General features: G+C 45.3%; 1 protein-coding gene across 2 annotated transcripts in view; it reads right to left on the minus strand.

Moving 5' to 3' along the window:
• Positions 1-19,043, minus strand: part of LOC135540108 (rap1 GTPase-activating protein 1-like) — a 64,240-nt gene that overhangs the window by 39,948 nt on the left and 5,249 nt on the right. The window contains exons 1-2 of one of the 2 annotated variants that reach the window (XM_064966486.1): positions 9,465-9,539; positions 5,703-5,796 (exon numbers count right to left, since the gene is read on the minus strand). The gene's annotated coding sequence lies outside the window, so the exon portion shown is untranslated. Of the gene's footprint in view, positions 1-5,702; positions 5,797-9,464; positions 9,540-19,043 lie in introns of those variants that run through there. The other variant, XM_064966487.1, reaches the window with a different exon arrangement.

The raw sequence follows: 19,043 nt of genomic DNA on the forward strand, positions 1-19,043 counted from the left end.
GAGTCTGGTTGACTGGCAGATCTGGAAGAGTCTGGCTGACTGGCAGAGTCTGGCTGACTGGCAGATCTGGAAGAGTCTGGTTGACTGGCAGATCTGGAAGAGTCTGGTTGACTGGCAGATCTGGAAGAGTCTGGTCGACTGGCAGATCTGGAAGAGTCTGGCTGACTGGAAGAGTCTGGCTGACTGGAAGAGTCTGGCTGACTGGCAGATCTGGAAGAGTCTGGCTGACTGGCAGATCTGGCTGCTCCATGCAGACTAGCTGCTCCATGCAGACTAGCAGCTCAGGCTGCTCTATGCAAACTGACAGCTCTGGCTGCTCAATGCAGACTAGCTGCTCCATGCAGACTAGCAGCTCAGGCTGCTGTATACAGACAGGAGGCTCCGGCAGCGCTGTAGAGGAGGAAGGCTCTAGAACCGCTGAACAGACGGGAGACTCAGACAGCGCAGGAGAGGGAGAAAGCGCTGGCTGCGCTGAACAGGCGAGGCGCACTGTAGGCCTGATGCGTGGTGCTGGCACTGGTGGTATTTGGCCGAGGACACGCACAGGAAGCCTAGTGCGGGGAGCTGCTACTGGAGGGCTGGGGTGTGGAGGTGGTTCTGGATAGACCGGACCGTGCAGGCGCACTGGAACTCTTGAGCACCGAGCCTGCCCAACCTTACCTGGTTGAATACTCTTGGTTGCCCTGCCAGTGCTGTGAGGAGAAATAGCCCGCACTGGGCTATGTAGGCGAACCGGAGATACAGAGCGCAAGGCTGGTGCCATGTAAGCCGGCCCAAGGAGACGCACTGGAGACCGGATGCGTAGAGCCGGCTTCATAGCATTTGGCTCGATGCTCAATCTAGCCCGGCCGATACGCGGAGCTGAAATATACCGCACCGGGCTATGCACCCGCACTGGGGACACCGTGCGCACCACTGCATAACACGGTGCCTGCCCGGTCTCTCTAGCCCCCCGGTACGCACAGTGAGATTGCGCAGGTCTCCTACCTGACGCAGCCATACTCCCTGATAGCCCCCCCAAAAAATTTTTGGGGGCTGCTTTTCGGGCTTCCTTGCCAACCGTGTTCCCTCGTATCGTCGGCTCCTATCACCGGCTGCCTCTGCTCTCCTTAATGCCTCCACCTGTTGCCATGGGAGGCGATTTCTTCCGGCCAATATCTCCTCCCAAGTGTAGCAACCTTTACCATCCAGCACGTCTTCCCATGTCCATTCTTCGAATAATTCCTCCTCCCTTTGCTGCTCCAGCTGTCGCTGCCTGTTAACACGCTGCTCCTGTTTGCGCTGCTCCTGCCTGTTGACACGCTGCTCGGTCCGAGTGTGGTGGGTGATTCTGTAACGGCGTTCTTTTGTTGTTGAAGGAGAGTCGGACCGAAATGCAGCGTGTAAGTTACTCATGTTTATTAATGAAGACAAACGAACGAACTAAACATGAATAACTACATAAATACAAAAAAAAAACAAACAGAACGAAACCTAATACAGCCTGACTGGTGCACACTACACAGAGACAGGAACAACCACCCACGAAATGCAAAGCGAAATCAGGCTACCTAAATACGGTTCCCAATCAGCGACAACGAGAAGCACCTGACTCTGATTGAGAACCGCCTCAGGCAGCCAACCTAATTAACACACACACACACCCCTAATCAACTACAATCCCAAACACTACAAACCCCAATACTGAAATACAATACATAATAACCCCATGTCACACCCTGGTCTGACTAACTAATAAACTAAAACACAAAATACTAAGACCAAGGCGTGACACCTGCATAGGTAATGTTAAAATGAAGTAGAAACTACTCAAATCTCAGCTCGCTGTCTGTCTACTGCACAATGTTGCTTAAAATGGAAAGCATGTATTCACAGAGAGAAGGGATTTGGGCAAATTAATAAGAGAGAAGTAATAACCAGACAGCATAGTGAACAGATCACAGCACTCTTTCTCAAGCCCCACCATCATATTGAGACTCCAAGTACACGTTACCTTAATTTCCTTTTACGAGTCCTTTAATTTAAACACTCCAGGTTAGTGCTCTAGAATAGATGCAATAACGAGCCTCTCTCCCACTGAATCACTTTTGCTGCCTCCCTGGCCTGGGGGCCTAACGCTATGCATATTTTATATGTATTAATTACCAGATCTGGTCTGTTTGAGTGGCATGACACTCCCAAGACCCTAAATAAAACAGATTGGTGGAGCTCAGTGAGAAGGTGCCTCACGGCCCAAGGCCTAGATTAATTGGGTTAAGGTTAGAATCAGGGTTATGGGAAGGGTTAAATCAAAATGTTGTCCCCGACAGGACTCAAACGCACAACCTTTGGATTGCTAGATGGTCGCAGTATACGCCTAAACATCCTCTGCGACCAACCTCACTACTTTTGTTTCTGTCTAAAGTAACTAGAATATTAGTAGGTATCATATGTCTTGGAGGTGCTTAGAAATATGTATAATACCAGGCTGGAGGGTGAGACAGTCGCTGAGGCTTATCTGATATCAATTAATTATTGAGCACTGTCATGTCTGACTATGATTCAATTATATGACATGCTATTTTATGAAATCGATTAATAGATTACATGATTGAATGAAACCATGCAACAATTATACCATTAATAACCTGGGGCACCACGGATGCATTCATTTATATAGAGCGGTTATCTCCCGAATCCACTCTCTTAAAGATCTGAAGATCTTTTATATCAAAAGCAGTCAATTATTAATCGTCACCTCGATCGGTCTCATTCTGATTGTCGTAAGTACTTGGTTATCTGCACAAACCCTAGCTAATAGGTGAATTCAGCAATACACAAATTGTCTTATTTATTTACAAATACCTAAATAATCACACAGAATTACATATATATGTATATGCACAGGATAGATCACACATCAATTACTAATCATGTCATGAAAAGCCCCCAGCGGGCTAACCCGATATGACGGCTGGAAGGGTTTGGGTTTGAATGAAAGAGCGGGAAGACTGAGGGACAAAGGGATTGAATCTCTATCGGACCTTGAGAAGCTATGCTACAGTAAATACAGTCTTACGCATTCTAATAACCACCTATTCGGAAGAGGAAAATGCAAGATATATATATTTACTCTGAGCTGCGCCTCGATAGATGGGTCAAAGATGGAAGACTGGTTTACCCAGCAGAGATCGCCATTGTCCTTTGAAGAATCTTTCTGGTCGTTGTGTTGTAGAGCAGATAAGTTAAAATACCCTGTTGTTCTTCTGAGATTGTCTGTCCTTTTCTAGGCCACGTATGTTTACAGCTGCAGCTGATAACTCAAAGTCTAGAAGATATCACTTCTTCTTTAGTGAATAAACGTTCAAAGATCATACCAAGTTGCCATAATCAGCTCGCGCTGTACTCTGGCTGGTCTAGTCGAAATTCACCATTCCAGTGTGGTGATCGTCACCTCCATGTTGAAATTCACACTTTTAAAGCTTAGGGCAGCAGTCTTAACATTTATGGAACTAAATGTTAATTTTGTTCGGTTGTAGTTGAAATGAGCCCTTTTAAACATATGGACACCAGTCCTCACATCATCGGTAACAAGGTTTGACCTGCGTCAACGGGCTTTTGTACTGGGGGGAGAAGGGCATGTTTCATAGTTCTCAACCAATGTCTGTTCACTTGGGCATGGCCACTGAGTGGGCCTACGTTTTACTATGAAACAATTATCTTATTTAGGAGGCTAAAATTACATTCAATCTTTTCACAAATAGTTTCACATTTAAACATTTAAATTGCACAACAATTCCATGTGAATCTGATAACTAGAATGTGTAGACTTTCCAAGATACAATTTATGTCATCTTATCATCAGATAAAGACAGACAACAACTGATCAGACATCATATTCTTTAAGTACCAACGGACATTTTCAACTGGTTGAGAAAGGGAAATATTGTTCTTTCCCCAACCTTTTGATGGTGCCATACTTTCACTGAGGTAACACAGGCTTTCCAAGAGTCCATTCTGTAGTGTGAAGAGAAAAGGGGGAAAGTATTTATGGGATGGTCATAAATCTCACCCAACAGGGCAACGTTATGACAGCACTTACACTGACCCTATTGACCACAAATCAATGACTACGATCACTATAAGGCTGTTGCATAAAAGGACTTGACACTTTCAGCTATTCCAAACTATTTCAGACGATTTCAAACCCATAGTATAATGGAAGGGACCTGACAAACTGGGCTGAGGAAGATGGACCTGATTCCCTGGTCTATTCCATCACCACTATAACTCATAGCCCCCATCACAGCTTTCATCTCGCCCCACCACTCCAATACCAGATACCTGAATTTCCCATCCTCTACCTGTGGTGAGACCTGCCAATGTTTTGGCCACACCAACCTACCGTCCAGTCCTCTCCAATCATGTCCTCTGAGAAAATCCATCATTCATCGTGGCCGTCAGCGGCAGGCTCCTACATGACCTTCCTCTGGCCAGCAGTGGTAGAGCACAACATTTACACTACAGCATCTGCTCTGGTATGGTCTGCTCTGCTCTCCACACATCCTTCCATCAGAGGGATTGACTGATGCAGTGGGCAGCAGTGTCTCCAGGACCACCACCACCACCAGAGAAAAATCTGCAGGCTGAGGTACTCAGGCACTAAGCCACAGCACACAGCAGTGAAAATATGCCTAGATACTACAGCAATACAGTCTGGACCAAAGGCATTTACCTGATACAGCTACATTGATGAAGAACTCTGTGATTTATAGTCTGCTGAATTTGTTCATATATTACAAGATAATGCATAATGCATTATATCATTGACAGCTTCATGACAAGGACATTCACCTATAAATGTGTGCATTACTGCAGATTTAATCATTGAATATTCCTCATGTCCAAACGAATCACATCACCTGGGTTCGTAGATCAGCATAAATGAATTCCCATGAGCCAAAACCACAGAGAGTGATTCAGTCATCTGAATGAGTGACAGCAGGTTTACAGAGGTTGAGGACGGACCACCAGTGTCTAGACCACTGAATCTCTCTTTGCCTCATTCTAACACTCCAATTCCCCCGAGTTCCATAATGTAAGGGGTAGATGTGGGTTTTTGAGACACAGATATTCTTTAGGAGGACCTATGTACCTGTGATGAGCTGGGACCCAAGAATCAAGACAATTTGCTAAAATATTTATTTATGTGTCAAATTGAGAGCATTCTCTATATTCCTCAGCCCCCAGTATCATATAATTATTTAAGGTGTTTTGTAAGTGCACCTACTAGCATCTTGTAAGTGCACCTACTAGCACCTACTAGCATCTATAAAACAAAAGCTTTGTCCTTGGCTGTTGGAACAACCTACTGTATATATTATTTTATCTAAAAGTAGTAGATCAAGGCCCTTGATAATTACTTTGATTTTGCCTTGCTCAAGGGTACATCGACAGATTTTCTTTTCACCTTGTTGGATGGGGATTAGAACTAGCAACCTTCCAGTAACAAACGCTCTAACCGCTAGGCTACCTGCCACCCCTGTCTGATTGGTGACACCATTCACCTGCACACAGAGTATGGCAATAGAACAACACAGGGAGGAGTGGGGCTGAATAGAAAAGAGGAAAGAAAAAGACAGCAAGAGAGAGACTTGTGAAAATAGGTGAGAGGTCAAGGTTGAGCTGACAGGGTGCAGTTGGGGCTTGGACCCCGCTCCTACCTTTGATAACGAGCGAGCGCGATATGGAGGATGGGAGTGTGACAGCAAGGGCTCTAGTGTGTCAGAGATACGGGGTATCCTTCCATCCTGTTTGCTGTGAATCACAAAGGAAAAGTTTGAGTTATTGACATGGATATATTATGACATTATGGGTTACTGTTAGGGTTAGGGTCGATTACATTGGAAAAATCATGTTTGGTTGGTTTTGAGTTGAACATCTCTGGTAGAGATCAGAGAAACGGTAGTGTAAATTCTGGCAATCACGGAGGTGCGAGATTGGACCTCACCACATTAAAGAGAGGAGCACACTGTAGATGATGTGACTGAGCTGACTGTCTTTCCAGTCTCTCCCCAGTAAATACTTGGGATTAACCCATAATTGTCTTTCTGTCTTGCTCGACTGGCCTAGAGTGTTGTCTCCTGAGCCTGTGAAGTGGTGAGGACAGGCTATAACTAGGGCTGTCAGGCAACTGGAATGTCTGAACCATTGAAATAGAATTTGAAATTTCTGGGTTGTTCTTTGGTTTGAACAACACAGAGTGAAAAGGGACATGATCCCTCCCTCCCTCCCTCCCTCTGTCTGATCATGTTTCCTCTGGTGACAAGATCTTATTAGCAGCCTGGCCAGAGCTGTATGATTGAGTCAAAACATGTTACTTCACACAACATCTCACAAAGCAGTCAACTGCTGGATCGACTGGCAGTCAGGCTTTTAACGGCCCATATTAAATAAATGGAAGAGCCTTCTACACACAGAACCTTGAACAGAGGGCACCACGCTGAGGCTTGAAGCAGGAGGCATTCTATTAAGGAGTAAGGCGTGGAACAACAACCTGGCTGGCAGGGAAGGTGAGCTGCTGAGAATATGTAAATCTCTCTCTCTCTCTCTCACATACGCATACACAGGCACGCACGCACACACACACACACATACACATGCATACTTTTCAATCACATGGCACAGGGGGTGGTTTGTAGGTTCAATAAGCCTATTTACCAAGTGGTGTTGTTATCCTTAAATTGCATCTCTACTCAGCTGACGGGTTCCCTGCCCATTAACCCTTCAGCAACCGTCAGTGCACACCACTGAACATCACTGACAACACACTGTTGACCTGGAGCAGACACTCCTTTAACAGCATTATTTCATATCTTCTATATGAAAACATTGCAGAATCATGTCGGAGAGCTCATTTCAAATGCTTTTCTTAACCAAAGCATGGCACATCATAATATTGCCCCACTACAAAGCAGGGCCCTGCAGTGCTTATTCCATCCTACAACAGTACGACACGTTGTCCTCTGGTAGTAGGCTGGTTTAGATGGTGGCTGGGTAAAGCAGGCACAACTACACAGGGAGGGATCAGAGGGTTCAGCCTGACAACTGGTCACCTCACCCCAGGAACACACACAGCCTGCTTAATGGATCGGATTACGGGAGCAGAATGTGTGTGTGTGTGTGTGTGCACCTATCAATGGTAGCTTAAAAGCCACCAAACAAAGCACACATCCAGTGAGTGTGTCATCATCTCAACACTAAGGGGGAGCTTTACAGAGAGAAGAGATGATGGTCTCAGTGTGACTGGTGACAGTAACAATACTATCCCAAGTGTGTCACATCCCAATACCAATTACAGGGACACCTGCCACATGTTTAAAAAATTCACTGAGTCCAAAGCAATGGTTTTGCGCACCTCGAGTTAGTACTACGTACAGTAATCTTATACATTTTTTTATTTTATTGAACTATTTTTATTTAATAGTGACACTGGCCTAAATGACAGAACATTGTGTGAAACAAGTGATTGGTGCAGCTAGTCATCCATAAGTGGCTTAGTTAACATACTGCAGTGGAGGAGTGATTGGCAGAGAGAGAGCATGTCCTGGTCCAGGTCTAATCTGGAGAACTGAATCAGAGAATGAGAGTCATGCAGCCATTACATAATACAGCTGTCCAAAAATAGCCCCCGGTGAAGAGGTCACCAACCTTCAACCACAATCTGATTAAGATGCCACTTCCATGAATGCTGTGTGTGTGTGTGTGTGTGTGTGTGTGTGTGTGTGTGTGTGTGTGTGTGTGTGTGTGTGTGTGTGTGTGTGTGTGTGTGTGTGTGTGTGTGTGTGTGTGTGTGTGTGTGTGTGTGTGTGTGTGTGTGTGTGTGTGTGTGTGTGTGTGTGTGTGTGTGTGTGTGTGTGCGCGCGCTTTTGGGTGTCCCACACCGTGGAAACTTCTAGTCAAGGGGAACATTTTAAACCTGAAAAGCCTTCCTCCACACAGTACTGCTGGGTCATGGGCTCTGATAAGATGATGCAAATGAGCTCTCTCTACTCCTCTGATGGGTGTGGAGTATACCTGGAAATACAAATGAGCTGGACTGGTTTGCATATATTGCAACAAAATGGAATGACAAATGCATTTCTCTAGTCCCTGAGCGGCAAAGAAAGAGTGAGAGAGTGAGAGAGTAAGAGAGCATGTTTGCACCAAGACAATAGCTCAATATCCTCTGTAAGGTGTTCCCTGTTTGGTATAATCCATACCAGGCAAAATGTATCAACACATCTCCTGCAGAAGATTGAAAAGGTTGCAATGTGGAGGGCAAACATTCACTAATTATTGGTGCAATCAACAGATCGATACTATGGTTCAAGATGCAGTACACATCCAATTTGATCTAGTGTTTAACTTCAGCAGCAAACCATGTCTGTTGAGGAGGGCTTATATTATACAGTATCATATCAACATGTACTTAATGAGGTATAGTATCAATGCAGGGGTCTGGGCTTCATGAAGACATTGAGTATTTAATGCGTCACTGACTGTTATCTCATCCGGACTGCACAACAAAATCTCCAAAGAAAACAACATATCTGGCCATAACTGCAGCAACAGAGATATGGCATGGCTGGCCCTTTTAATTAGGGCAAGTGGGGCCGTAAATTATGGCTTGTGGGGCTGTCTGTGGTGCAGTCTGCAGATTATGGAGTGTGTTGGCATTTTAATTATGGCATATTTTGAAGTATGTTAACTGTCATATGTCAGCTGTCAGTGAACCCAAAACTAACCTTGACAGTTAAGTTTTGGTATAATTTCTGAGTGGCTAAGCTGAATGTTTGGGATAGGGTTAACCTTGACGATTAAGTTTAGGTATTCATTCCGAGTGGTTCAGGTAAGGGTTAAGGTTTGGGTTAGGGTTAAAACAGAAAAAAAAGATGACAAAACACGTACCTAGTGCTGGGATTGAACTTGCGATCCTCTGAGCCGTAGCTCACGATTTGAGCCCGTCCTCAACCCCACCCAGAACACCCTAGCTCGTCGTGAACCTACTGGATGGCCATAGGCGCTTGCGCTGCCTGTAATGACGGTAGGAAATTGCAATGGAAATAAAATGACACCCCATGCCATAATTTCAATATGCCTAAATACGTCATAATCCACCAGAGTTTGGTTTGGGATTGCAAACATAGCCAAGAGACATAAAACCATGAATCCAAGCACTATCAGATTCCTGGATCAACATCAAGTATACAAACACCCCTCTACTACACCAACATACTCAGTAATCACCTGTATTCTTATAGCTAACGTCTAGCATAATGGTCCCGTCTTTCTCTTCCACTGCCCAAACCCACCTGTCCTCTACCCACACACACTGATAGTTACCGGAGCTTAACCGGCCAGTCCAGCCAGACAGAACACAGACAGACAGCAGGCTATCTAATCAACCGCAGCAGCTAATGCACAATGAAAGCAGAGTTACTTACTTTAGGCACCAGTGTGAGCAGAGCGAGTGGAGTGCAGAGGCAGGTCCAGCATGGGATGCAGAGATCAGTGGACGATCAGCGCTGCTCTATGCAGCAGAACCTAGCCAGGAAAGTGCTGGATACAACTATGTTCTCTCCCTCTCGCTGTCTCCGTCTCTCACAGGCTCTTAGTTTCTACCTCTCCTCTCATTTTACTTAATTGCTTCAGAGTGGTCTTTTGCTATCGCTCACCTCCAAATGTCTTCCCCTCTTTCCTTCTCTCCCTCTACTTCTCTGTCTGATTCAGTGTTAGAGCTCTAACACCTGCTGTTAGATCGCAGCCTCTCCTGTCAGATGATGCTATGGAAAGCTCCCCTCTCTCCCCCTCCCTTCCTCATTACTCTCTCCCCCTCCCTCTCCCTCTCTCTCCTTCTCTCACATGTACACACACACACACACACACACACACACACACACACACACACACACACACACACACACACACACACACACACACACACACCACATGGACATGAGTGAGCAGAGTGCAGTGGGCGTATGGACATGAGTGAGATTCATGATGCGAAGTGCTAAGAAGGACATTATCTACCATAGAAGATATCAAATCACTTATTCCCCATTATCTACCTCATCCCTCTGACAATAATTATCCCATCCAGCACATGCTCCAATTGACTTTGTAGCGGACAGCTGAAAAGCGCAAAAAAATATCTAATCTCTAACATAGATTATGGATTCACATATGGAGACTAAAATAGCATAATAGGCAAGAAGACCCTGTCAGCTATTAACCATTGATTCTGCTGAGATTCTGTCTTTCATAGAGGACAATTCAAATAAAACACAGTCAAATGCATCTGTAAATAACATAATCTTCAAACGATGTCTACCAGAACCAGAAATCTCATTCCCCATTGAGCCAGACTTCAGTCTCTTTCCACCTCCCCTATGAGTACTTACCAGATATGCTGCACCTTATGGAGGATTGTGTCAGAGAAGCTCCCTCTCCTGGTTCCAAGGCCCATGCTACCTGCTCCTGTCCTCCTGCTCTGAGGCATGTTCTCTGGCTGCTGCCTGCTGCAGCTCTACACTGGAAGAGGGTTCCACCTGGACCTACCTGGACCGCGCAGGCTCAGCTAGACAAAGGACCAGGGTGGATGCCCATTGGTGAGGAAACTAAAGGCCATTGACGGGAGGAAGACTTAGTCTTCCTCCCGGTCCACACCCAGCTCAGAGTTTAGTGGTCCACACCCAGCTCAGAGTTTAGTCTTACAGGCCTGCCCAGAGCTCCCTAAAGCACATTGTTTGGGTGTGGTTCCACACCAGTCTCAATAGACACACAAAACCATTTTGTCTTAGTTTTTCACAGCCAGTAGTTTCCCCCTGTCTATCACCCAGGTGAACTACTTTGGAACTCACACAGGGAAGATCATTAAATGATAAAATTTTTACCTCTGATAACCTTTCCCCTCAGGAGAGGGCAACCAGACCGAGATCCAGGAAGCCTGGAAGGGTCTGATGAGGTGCGTGGCATGTGAGGCTAGAAATATATCTCAATCTGGGCCTCTCCAATTGGCAAAGCTGACAATAGGATGAGCAGGGTATCATTGTTCCCAAACAGAGTGAGAATGAGGGAGTCAAACCAGGTCATAGGGAGTCAGTATCCTAAATCACTCTCATTGTCAACCCAGACAAAGATCAATGTATTTGAGAAATACTTGGAAAAAGAATGCTCTTTGGCCTGTGCTAAAACTAATTAAAGGGATCCCCCATTCTCTCTCTCTCTCTCTCTCTCTCTCTCGCCAGCTAGGCTAAATTTCACATTTGCACACTGTCATACTGCAGATGCTTCACTCCGTGCTGAGAGACTAACAATCCCTATGTGGGAGGAGGCACAGATACTATATTGAGTGTGTGTGACAGAGAGGTAAGGAGAGGGGCAATGGCCTCCTCACTGAGTGTGACTGAAGGAGTAACTTTATCACTTTTTTATCAGTAAGTAACTCCTGTCTGGTCTGTCCTGGGGCTGTGGGATTCATCGTTCCCTCTGAGTCTGCTGGGACTAGGAGGACTACACATGGCTGGACACACATCAAATGAGAACCCTGTCAACCCTGCTTACCACCACTGCTTCTCATAATTCAATTGTGTTTGGAACTCTAACTCCATTGATTTTGTTAGTCCTGTGCTGGAAACAGTGTGGTGTGAGACTACAGGACAGCCCGGCAGACAGACAGGCAAGGCCATGGCCCCTGTCCCCAAGCCCCTGAAGCCCAACCTGATGATGGAATACAGGCAGGCTCGTAGTTCATTCCCAGTGTCAGCGCCAGTCACCCTGACCACTGGGGATGGAGGTAAGCTCCTCTGCTCCGTAATGAGCTCCGGCCCAACCCAGGTCATCCTTTGTCCCTGTGCTTCAGTGTACTTTACTGCTCTGCTCTGGTCATGGTCCGATGGGAGCCCAGCACAGCTGTGGCTTTTGCTCTGCAGACAAGGTGACTAATTAGGTGATTACAGTCATTAAGAGGATGGCCAGTGATCTCAGCATGTGCTCCAGGTGGACATCAGTGGCTGACTGAAGTGCATTCAACTCCAAAAGCAGCAAAAAGCAGCAAAAAGAAAAGCTAGCCATACTCAAGGCTAGCCATGACAATACCACCAGTTGAAAGCAGCAGAGTTAAATATAGAAATTGTGTTCAAAACAAATGTTAGAGATGTATCTGAACCACTCAGGTATTGTTATGCTGATGCATCTAGCCACACAATCCCCAAAGCACTGTGATCACATACACGTTTAGCAGATGTTATTGCAGGTGTAACGAAATTCTTGTATTTCAGGGCAGTAATATCTAACAATTTCACAACAATACACACAGATCTAAGTAAAGGAATGGGATTAAGACTATAGAAATATATGGACGAGCAATGTCAGAGTGGCTTAGACTAAGATACAGTAGAATAGAATACAGTATATACATATTTGATGAGTAATGCAAAGTATGTACACATTATTAAAGTGACTAGTGTTTAATTTATTAAAGTGGCAAGTGATTTCAAGTCTGCCTGTTCACCCCGCTATCATCCAGAAGGCGAGGTCAGTACAGGTGCATCAAAGCTGGGACCGAGAGACTGAAAACTAGCATCACTAGCATTGAGTGGCTGCTGCCAACATACTGACTCAAATCTCTAGCCACTTTAATAATTAAAAAATGGATGTAATAAATGTATCACTAGCCAGTCACTTTAACTTCTTCGATATAGGGGGCGCTCTTTTAATTTTCGGATAAAAAAACGTTCCCGTTTTAAACAAGATATTTTGTCACGAAAAGATGCTCGACTATGCATATAATTGACAGATTTGGAAAGAAAACACTCTGACGTTTCCAAAACTGCAAAGATATTATCTGTGAGTGCCACAGAACTGATGCTACAGGCGAAACCAATATGAAATTTCAAACAGGAAATGGCACAGATTCTGAAGACGCTGTGTTCCAATGTCTCCATAAGAGACTACATTTACCAGGTGCCCGCTTGGTGTCCTCCGTCGAAATTATTGCGTAATCTCCAGCTGCGTGCATTTTTCCATTTTCTTCAGAGGAGAAACACAACTGCCACGAATGATTTATCATTGAATTGATATGTGAAAAACACCTTGAGGATTGAGTCTAAACAACGTTTGCCATGTTTCTGTCGATATTATGGAGTTAATTTGGAAAAAAGTTTGCCGTTGTAATGACTGAATTTTCGTTTTTTTTCTTAGCCAAACGTGATGAACAAAACGGAACGATTTCTCCAACACAAATAATCTTTTTGGAAAAACTGAACATTTGCTATGTAACTGAGAGTCTCCTCATTGAAAACATCCGAAGTTCTTCAAAGGTAAATGATTTTATTTGAATGCTTTTCTTGTTTTTGTGAAAATGTTACCTGCTGAATGCTAGGCTAATGCTATGTTAGCTATCAATACCTCATACACAAATGCTTGTGTAGCGATGGTTGAAAAGCATATTTTGAAAATCTGAGATGACAGTGTTGTTAAACCTGTTAGAGATCGGGCTAATTTTTTCAACATTCTGTTAAAAATCGCGCAACATTTCAACGTCCTGCTACTCATGCCAGGAATATAGTATATGCATATGATTAGTATGTGTGCATGGACAAACAATGGATAGTGCTTTAAAGCAAATATCTGCAGCGTGAGTAAAAATGTGATCAATACATGTTGATGGTTTAATTCCTGGGCTGTTTGTAACTACCCTGGTAGGTTGACTGACAACCTGATCCAGGTTGCAGGCACTGGTTACAGTTTGAAGTTTTTGCCTGAGTGGCAGCTTGATGAAAGCCAGTCAATATTTAAATCACCCAGAAAATATACTTCCCTGTTGATATCACATACATTAGCATGTCACGCCCTGACTATGTCACACCCTAACCATAGAGAGCCCTCGGGGTTCTATGGGGTGTTCTAGTCTTTAATTTCTATGTTGGTGTGAGTATAGTTCCCAATTGGAGGCAGCTGATGATCGTTGCCTGTAATTGGGGATCATACTTGGTGTAGCCCCTTCCCACCTGCGTGGTGGGATATTGTTTTGTTTTGGTTTAGTGCTATGTGCGCTACAAACTACACGTTTATTTATTCTTTGTTGTTTTTTTGAAGGGTCACTTTAATAAATATGTGGAACTCTACTCACGCTGCGCCTTGGTCCGCTCATTATGTATACGACGAACGTGACAGAATATCCCACCACTACAGGACCAAGCAGCGTGCCATGGAGGAAAAGGAGAGCTGGACATGTGAGGAAATAATGAGTGGATGCGAGACCCGTATAGGAGTATAGGAGGACAGTGGTGACGCCGAGGTCCGCGGCCACAGAAACCCCAAGATTTTTTGGGAGGGGGCACAAGGGGCGGTTGGTTGAGCCGAGGAGAGAGCCAGAGACCATCGGGGAGTCGATGGAGCAGTTGGAGGAGGGAGATCGGAGATGTTGGTTAGGTGTATTCTGCAGCGCATTCGGCTTGAAGAGCACCTCCTCAGCCCGGTACGTCCTGTGCCGGCTCCCCGCACTCGCCCTGAAGAGCGTGTCATCAGTCCGGTGAAACCTGTGCCGGTGCCCAGTCCAGGCATGGCGTCCAGTCCCGCTCCATGGCCGGAGCCTTCCTCTGCGCTGGTGCCCAGTCCAGGCACAGCGTCCCTCTCCAGGGCCTGATCCTTCCTCTGCGCTAGTGCTCAGTCCAGGCTCAGCATCCAGTCCCACTCCAGGGTCTGAGCCTTCCTCTCTCCTTCCTCTTCAGCCCAGCCTCATGGCTGGATCCGCGGTCTGAGCGGGCGCTACGTCCCGCACCAGCGCTGTCACTGACGCTAGTTGCCCACCCTAACCCTCCCCATCCAGTTTCAGGTTTTGCGGTTGGGGTCCGCACCTTTGGGGGGGGGGCACTGTCACGCCCTGACCATAGAGAGTCATCGGGGTTCTCTATGGTGTTTTAGGTCAGGGTGTGACTAGGGAGTGTTCACGTCTTTAATTTCTATGTTGGTGTGACTATGGTTCCCAATTGGATGCAGCTGATTATCGTTGCCTGTAATTGGGGATCATACTTGGTGTGGCCCTCTCCCACGTGTGTGGTGGGATATTGTTTTGTTTTGGATTAGTGCTATGTGCGCTACGAACTGCACGTTCGTTTATTCTTTATTGTTTTTCCTACTCACGCTGTGCCTTGGTCCACTTATTATGTATACGACACGTGTGACATAGCAAGCATTTCACACATGTTATCCAGATACTGACTGTTAGCACTTGGTGGTCTATAGCAGCTTCCCACAAGAATGGGCTTTAGGTGAGGCAGATGAACCTGTAGCCATATTACTTCAACAGTATTTAACATTAGATTGTCTCTAAGCTTTACAGGAATGTGGTTCTGAATATAGACTGCAAAACCGCCTCCATTGGCATTTCTGTCTTTTCGGTAGATGTTATAACCATGTATTGCTACCACTGTATTATCTTTACAGGAATGTGGTTCTTCCTCTGCGCCGGTGCCCAGTCCGGGGCCCAGTGAGTTTCAGAGATAGTCAGAATATGAATGTCATCTGTTACAAGGAAGTTATTGACTTCATGGACCTTGTTATTAGGCTACATATATTAATATGGGCTATTTTTTTGCACTTGACTGGGTTTCTTGATTGTTTTTAATGCTTCACTGGGAAGCTTATCAGAGGTAGACTTACTCATGTTAATTACATTGGAGCTGATAGGGCAGGGTGAGTTGCATAACGTGGTATTCCTACAATTGCACACCGCCTCAGTGCTAACAGTGTAACTCTGGTTTATAGGCTCATGATTACTGCTTACAACAGCTGTAGGATAAACAGATGTATTCGGTGCAATTAGGGGTGCCAAGCCAAATTTCTTCAGCCCCCTGAGGGTGGACCATTTCAGCTTGTCAGTGATGTGTACGCCGAGGAACTTGAAGCATTCCACCTTCTCTACTGCTGTCTCATCTATGTGGATAGGGGGGTGCTCCCTCTGTTGTTTCCTGAAGTCCCAGATCATCTCCTTTTTGTTGATGCTGAGTGAGAGGTCATTTTCTTGGCACAACACTCCCAGAGCCCTCACCTCATCATTGGAGGCTGTCTCGTCATTGTTGGTAATCAAGCCTCTCCTGTTGTGTCATCTGCAAACTTGATGGAGATGGAGGTGTGTGTGGCCACGCAGTCATGGGTGAACAGCGAGTACAGTAAGGGGCTGAGCATGCACCCTTGTGGGGCCCCAGTGTTAAGGATTAGTGAAGTGGAGGTGTTGTTTCCTACCTTCACCACCTGGAGGCGGCCCGTCAGGAAGTCCAGGACCCAGTTGCACAGGGCAGGGTTCAGACCCAAGGCCTCAAGCTTAATGATGAGCTTGGGGGGTACTATGGTATTGAATGCTGAGCTATAGTCAATGAACAACATTTTACATAGGTATATTCCTCTTGTCCAGATGGGATAGGGCAGTGTGCAGTGAGATGGCGATTGCATCGTCTATAGATCTATTTGGCGGTAAGAAAAATTGAAGTGGGTCTAGGTTGTTAGGTAAGGTACAGGTGATATGACCCTTGACTAGCCTCTCAAAGCACTTCATGATGACAGAAGCGAGTGCTACGGGGCGATAGTCATTTAGCTCAGTTACCTTTGCTTTCTTGTGTACAGGAACAATTGTGGCCACCTTGAAGCGTGTGGGGACTGCAGACTGGGATAGGGAGAGATTGAAAATGTCCGTAAACATACCAGCCAGCTGGTCTGCGTATGCTCAGAGGACGTGGATAGGGATGCCGTCTGGGCCAGCACCCTTGCTAGGGTTAACACGCTTAAATGTCTTACTCACGTCGGCTATGGAGAAAGAGAGTCCAGGGTCCTTGGAATCAGGCCAGTCACCTTGCCATGGTTAAATGTGATGGTTTGCGTTTTCAGTTTTGCGTGAACACTGCCAAATACCCACGGTTTCTGGTTAGGGTAGGTTTTAATCGTCACAGTGGGTACAACATCTACTATACACTTCCTGATAAACTCAGTCACCGTATCAGTATATTCGTCAATGTTATTCTCAGAGTTTATCCCAGTCCGAGTGATCAAAACAATATTGAAGTGTGGATTCCGATTGGTCAGACCAGCGTTGAATAGTCCTTAGCACAGGTACTTCCTGTTTGAGTTTCTGCCTGTAGGAAGGGAGGAGCAAAATGGAGTTGTGATCAGATTTGCCGAAGGAGTAGCAGTGGAGTAGCAGTGGTCGAGTGTTTTACTGTAGCAGAGCGAGTACTGCAGTCAATATGTTGATAGGACTTCGGTAGCATTTTCCTCAAATTTGCTTTGTTAAAATCCCCAACTACAATAAATGCGGCCTCAGGATATGTGGTTTCCAGTTTGGGGCCATCGTGGTATCAGTTTGAGGGGGAATATACATGGCTGTGACTATAACCGAAGATAAATCTCTTGGGAGGTAATACGGTCGGCATTTGATTGTGAGGTATTCTAGGTCGGGTGAACAAAAATGACTTGAGTTCCTGTATGTTATCACAATAACACCATGAGTAGTTAATCATGAAACATACACCCCCTTGCTTCTTCTTCTCGGAGAGATATGTATTCCTGTCTGCGCGATGAACTGAGAAACAAACTGGCTGTATGGACTCAGACAGTATATCCCGAGAAAGCCATGTTTCCGTGAAACAGAGTATGTTACAATCCCTGATGTCTCTCAGGAAGGAAATTCTCGCCCTCAGCTCTTCAACTTTATTATCCAGAGACTGAACATTAGCGAGTAATATACTTGGATGTGGTGGGTGTTGTGCGCGCCTCCCGAGTGGGACTAGAAGTCCATTGTGAGCACCTCTTCTCCGCCGCCGATGTTTTGGGTCAGCCTCTGGAATCAGTTCAATTGTCCTGGGTGGTGCGAACAAAGGAAAGTTGTATTCCTGGTCGTAATGCTGGTAATGCTGATGAGTTACCGCCCCTCTGATATCCAAAGTTCTTCCCGGCTGTATGTAATAACACAAAAACATTTCTGGCCTAATAATGTAAGAAATATTACATAAAAAAACAAAATACTGCGAAGTTGCTTAGGGGCTAGAGGCTCGTATGCCCTCTTTATCGTCGCCAGATCCTTGACAATACCAGACCAGATCCATTCTCCTTGTATCGTCACTGAGGCAGCCTACTGTCATGACGTTGGCCTGGGGGTAGGTTTATGACAGTCATAAATACCTCTTCCCCCCTTTTTCCTCTCTCTACCCGACTGATGCTACATTTGCAAAACCCTTGGTTAACATAGAGATTCTGGGAACATCAGAAGGTGGGGTGAAATGAACTATATTCTGGTAATCCGACAAATTGAACATATGCGGTGGTACTTAATGAATATGATGTCAGTTCGGTTGTCATCTGAGACATTCTCATCAATGATAAGATGACATAAACTCTACAGTGGAATGTCTACACAATCAGAGTTATTGGATTCACATGGAATTGTTGTTCAATTTAAATGTTTGAATATGAAATTATTTGTGATGGGATGAAATGTGATTTTAGCTTCTAAAATGTGAGATTTGGGTTTTCATAAGGTAGGGCTCTGCTCAATCTGCTTCACCCCTGTGAAGGGACATGGGCTATAAAACTTTTCAAACACGCCCTCCTCTAACCTTCCTATATAAAGCCTTGACGACAATATAACCATCTGTTCCGAGGATGTGAGGACAACGGTCTGATGTCAGAATGGTTCAGTTAATAACTACAGAACGAAGCCAACATCAGCATGAGCTTTGGTTGCGAATGGTATGAACTTTGAACTCTTATTCACTTCAGAAGTGATACCTCCTAGCCGTTGAGTTCGCAACAGCAGCTGCAAACGCAGGTTAGGAAGGAACAGACAGAGTATCCCATCTACCACACAATGACGTTACTACAACGTATCCAATTGACCACCAGAGACATTCTTCAAAGGACAAAGGACTTGGTTTGGCAACACGGCCTTCCATCTACCACCAACCTACTGAAGCACAGCTCAGAGTAAATATTTATTGCATTTTCCTTTTCCAAATGGGCGGTAATTT

The sequence above is a fragment of the Oncorhynchus masou genome, chromosome 5 (genome assembly GCF_036934945.1).
Source record: "Oncorhynchus masou masou isolate Uvic2021 chromosome 5, UVic_Omas_1.1, whole genome shotgun sequence".
NCBI lineage: Eukaryota > Metazoa > Chordata > Actinopteri > Salmoniformes > Salmonidae > Oncorhynchus > Oncorhynchus masou.